The sequence below is a fragment of the Zalophus californianus genome, chromosome X, assembly GCF_009762305.2.
Source record: "Zalophus californianus isolate mZalCal1 chromosome X, mZalCal1.pri.v2, whole genome shotgun sequence".
Lineage (NCBI taxonomy): Eukaryota > Metazoa > Chordata > Mammalia > Carnivora > Otariidae > Zalophus > Zalophus californianus.
The window spans coordinates 7560642-7566235 of record NC_045612.1 but is presented as its reverse complement, the minus strand read 5'-3'; positions in this window follow the sequence as shown (position 1 = coordinate 7566235).

Genomic DNA, 5594 nt, shown 5'->3' with positions numbered 1-5594 from the left:
TCAAGCATTTTTCTGATTCCAATAAATTCTCCAATCTTTAAAATGCAGTTTGAATTATTTTGCAACTTAATATCCTATATAAATGTAAAGACTTTAAAGAGTCCTCAAAGTTTTAAGGTTAAATTGGTGGTATCAATAGAAATACATACTTAGAAAGAGCTAATGAGGGATCTAGACATAACCATAGTTCAAATTTTGTGAAAATGAAGCCGTTTTTATGAAAAACAATATCACGATCTGACTAAAAGACAGTTTTAGCTGTGAATTCCATAGTCTATGTTGGAATGAAGAGTTTCCTGTTCATTAAAAATGCATTGAAAAACCAGGTCATTCGGTAATCAAAATAATTGCGATGTGCAAATAGTTTGGTCCTTTGAGAATGAAAACAGCAAGAGGAACATTGTATTCATGGATTAATAATATAAGCAAGACAATTCAATAAGGGATCGATTCAGTACATTATCCAATTAATGTAATGTGGCTATATTCAAATACACGATATAGTCCAATCTATTCACAGCCTACAGATCATTTTGTTTGGGGTTGAAGGCAGCTGAAGTTATTGGTGGCAGGGTTCCTGTAATCTCTATTCTTCCAGATTTCCTGAATAGCAGCTATGACCCTTTTGGTCTTCTCTCTCCTAGCCTTCCAATAGTTGTATAAGCCTCTCATTCCCTATTTTCATGATTGAACTCTGACACATTCTTCAAAGACACTATGTGTTGTTCTTTTAGTTGTGACTCCTGGTGGATAATGCCCTACTTATTTGACCTCTCTGTTGTACTTGATGCTGGTAATATTTGACTTCTTTCATTTGATCCTGGTTACTGCTTAGCATGAGCTTGTGCAGGGTCCTTTTGCCTTCAGTCTCCTCTTAAATGTTGGTGTTCCCCAGAGTTCCATTCTTGAGTCTCCTTTTACTGTACACATGACCCCTATATTATTATCTACTTGCTCTTTATCTCAAAAATCTATATCTCTAGCTCAGAAAAAATTTAAATGAATGAATAAATGAAGTAGAGAAAGAAAATTGAATGGCAAGAGAAAACATGCACTTTTAACATACATTATGTTTTGTTTTGTTTTTTCTTAGAAAAAAGGAGAGGAGGGACAGAGGGAGAGGGGTAGAGAGAATCCCAAGCAGGCTCCATGCACAGTGTGGAGCCCGATGCAGGGCTCGATCTCATAACCCTGAGATCTTGACCTGAGCGGAAATCAAGAGTTGCATGCTTAACCAGCTGAGCCACCCAGGCGCCCCAACATACATTATGTCTTAAATGAGCATATATATTCCACCTACACGTAGGAGAACATGTAAATTCTAGTTGTTTTAAACATATTCAGGATGTTCAATTCATTGAAAGTACTTTCAGTGTTGAGAAATAGAATGGAGAAGATGCTGATATCAGTAAAGAGGAAATCTAAACTTTCAGGAACCTGGAAGAATGTGTTTTCTAACTTAACTTGCTGTCTTGTGCATTAATGGCACAACCATTTTGGAAGACAGCTTGGCAGTTTTCTGAAGGGGTTGAAGACTTAGCCTTACACAAAACCTGCACACGGATGTTTATAGCAGCTTTATTCATAGTCACCAAAACTTGGAAACAACCAAGATGTCCTTTAGTAGGTGAATGGATAAATAAACCATGATACATCCGATGATGAAAAATTACTCAGTGCTAAAAGCAATGAGGAATCAATCCATGAAAAAACATAGAGGAACCTTAAATGCGTATTACTAAGTGAAAGAAGTCCATTTGAAAAGGTTTCATAACTGTATGATTCCAACTATAAGACATTCTGGAAAAGGCAAAACTATAGAGACAATAAAAAGATTAGTGGTTGCCAGATAGAGTACAGAGGATTTTTAAGGCAGTGAAAATACTCTATACGATGTTATATTGATGAATATATGTCATTATACATTTGTTGTAATCCATGGAATGTACAACACCAAGAGGAACCTTAAGATAAACTACGGACTTTAGGTGATTATGACGCATTAGGGCAGGTTCATCCTTGGTTAAAAAAAAAGTGCCCTTCTGGTGAGTGGTGTTGATGATGGGGGAGGCTATGCATGGGACATGGTGTTTTGGGGAAATCTTTTGTACCTTCCTCTCAATAGTGTGAACCTAAAACTGCTCTGAGAAAATGAAGTCTTTAAGAAAAATTACATTGTTTTGTCACTGTTTTCTATCACATTTACTTTTCAAGCAGGTTTCCTCAAGCAGAAACAGTCTGGAGCCCCAGTTCTTTTGCAGAATTTTTGCTGGAAAAAGGGAGTACACTGGAGAGAACGATTTTGAAAACGACACAGCAGAAAGGAAAGATTTCGCGAAGATAGAAAAAACACAAAGGTCTGTTTGTCCTGCCTGCAGTCAAAGGCTAGGTTCAGATCCCTTGAAGCCGATGGCTGGGGGGAAGGGGAAATGGGGAGGGATGGTCAAAGGGTATAAAGTTTCAGTTATATGAGAGAAATAAGTTCTGGAGATCTGCTATACAGCACAGTGCCTATAGCCTATAGCTAACAAAACTGTAGTGTACACTTAAAATTTGCTAAGAGGATAGATCTTATGTTAACTGTTCTTACCACACACACATGCAAATAACAACAATAAAGGGGGCAGGAAGAAACTTCGGGGAGCAGTGAATGTGTGGATAATCATAATGGTGACAATGGTTTTATGAGTGTATACTTATGCCCAAATCTGACTTGTACACATTAAATATGTACAGCTTTTTACTTGTCAATAACTCAATAAAGTGGTTTAAAAATATAAAAAAGAACCCTAGAAGCACCTCAAGTATATGGCAAGCCATTGTAAGCAATGTCTGCCTGGTGCTCCAGCAGAAGTTTTCAGTGTTTCCACCAATTATCTATGCTTCAAGCATGGCAGCGAGTAGCAGAGTCAGGACTGAAGAGGCTTGTTAATGGAGGTTATAATGGTAATGTGTTTCAACAGATAACATATGAATATGGAGCCCACTTACCCCAACCCACTGCTTTGTCTGGCTGCTACATATGATCTTAAGGTAGGGGAGGGATAGCTCCAAGAATTACTCAGATAAAATTTGTCACCAAGTGGTGTTATAAAAGTTTTTGCTTAGAAGATGAATAGAAGAAAATAATGTGGTATTTCTTACTTACCTGCGTTTTTGAACTTCAATTCACAACTATTACGATTTATTGGGATTTGATGTGAGATTTCATTGGAATAAAACGGGTTAACAAACTACCACCCATAGTCCAAATGTAGCCCATTATCTGTTTTTATAAGGTTTTATTGGAAGACAGCCACACCCATTAGTTTACATACTGACTTATGACTGATTCTGTGCTACAATGACACAGGTGAATAGTCGCAAGAGAGATCATGTGGCCAGCAAAGTCAGAAGTATTTACTGATTACAGACTGTCCTTTACAGAAAAAGTTTGCTGACCTTGGAGTACAAGACTCTGTGGCTATAATAAATTTGAGAACTACTGAAGTAAAGGAAACTCAACCATTGCAAACACAGACGAAAGAAACATGCCCACAGTTTTGGATGAATATCAGAGAGAATCAGATTTTCAAGTGTTTATTATTGGACTATTTTAACCTTGAATCCATTTTACTTGACTTCTAATCTTAGGTATAACCACCATGTCCTCCAAATATTTTCTTACTTGCATTTATCCACACATACTACATACTGCCCGAAGTCTTATAACTACTTATATTTAATATGCATTATTCAGAAACTACAGGCAGTATACTCCTCTGGCATCACTCCACAGGACATTTAGGGCTACCCAATCTGATTTTGAAGTGTATATTTTGCTTTTGGTTGGACATGCAGATTCTGATATTGATATGGAATTGTGTTAAGGCTGAAAATATAGATGCTGTTAGTGTTTTAATTTTCCCTCTATTTGTAAAAGGGGACAGTTCATAATAACATTATGATGAGTTAGAGCTTATAAAATGACTGAGGCTAGAGGAAGCCAAGTTAATAAATGAAAACTAAAAATTTTTATCCATTGTCTAGGAATTTCTAGATGGTTGAGTCAATGGTAGTAGCTGAGTGAATCAAACGTCTAGATAATTCATGGATTAATGGAACTTTTCATTTTTCCTCAGGATACTCAATACTCAATATATTGCACATCCAGTGTTTGTCTAGCAGTATGGGATTCATCAGAGGAAATCAGAGGAGAAGAGTATATAGGAGTGATGCACTTGGACAAAGTATCTATAAATTTTGAGTCTGATAGAAAATCTTTAGCCACAAACTTTTAACAAACTGAAGAAAAATCCCAGCTTAAAAAGAGAACTCCAGGTTTTGTTTAAGACAATTTGCTCTGCCTGATATCAAGGAAAGAAGTCACTAGTAATTCCACTCCCTTTCTATCTGTAGTTCCTGAAGACAGCTGGATGAATGGCAGGGCAGCCCCCACCCCCCCCCAAAAAATTCATCATCTTTGTTGATATTGGAGTTAAGCAAAGCCCAGAGTACCATGGAGCCTTTTAGATGCATTTTCCTTAAGAAGAAACTGCATCACTAAGGTTTCCAGGCCAAGAACAAAGTAGAAGAGAAAATCACGCTGCTTCAGCTGGAGAATTTCAAAGGTAATTTAATCTCCAAGGGAAATCTCAGAGCCTGAATTCACAACACCACTTAGCATAGATAGTCATGTTGTGCTGCTACTATATCAAAAAGATTGCTTGTGCTAATTGAAAAGGAGGAACAAATATAACACTGAATGAAAAGATGGAGTATCACCCCTGGGTTTCCACCATTTTGCCTAACTTACCTGTTCTCTTGTATGTTGCTGAACATTAACGATGCCGATTGGAATCTAATCAAAGTTACTTATACCATGTTTTGAAATCTGATAAAATGAACCAGAAACTTTTATTTAACTTTAAAACAGAAAGTTTTATTTAACTTCAAGTTTTATTTAACTTTAAAACAAAAATTCCCTGGTTTTTAAATGAGAAATTGTTTAGGACATACTGAAATAGGTTAACTAACGGTATTTCACAGTAATTTAGTGTGGAAAAAATGATATTAAAGGAGGCAACAGTCAGTTAAAGGGCATTCTAAAACTGTTATCTAAGATGGGAAGTCATCAGAGAGGGAGACAAACCAGGAGAGGCTCTTAACTCTGGAAAACAAACTGAGGATTGCTGGAGGGGAGGTCGGTGGGGGATGGGGTAATTGGGTGATGGGCATTAAGGAGGGCACATGATGTGATGAGCACTGGGTATTATACGCAACTGATGAATTATTGAATTCTATGTCTGAAACTAATGATGTACTATATGTTGGCTAATTGAATTGAAATAAAAACAAGATATTAGCTGAAAAAATAACATAGTATGGAATAGCAATGTCCAATAGAAATAAAATGTGAACCTCATATGTAATTATTTTTTCTTAAAGATTTTATTTATCTATTTGAGAGAGAGAGAGAGAGAGAGAGACAGAGAGAGAGACAGAGAGAGAGGGAACACAAGCAGGGGGAGTGGGAGAGGGAGAAGCAGGCTTCCTGCTGAGCAGGGAGCCCCAGGCAGGGCTCGATCCCAAGACCCTGGGATCATGACCTGAGC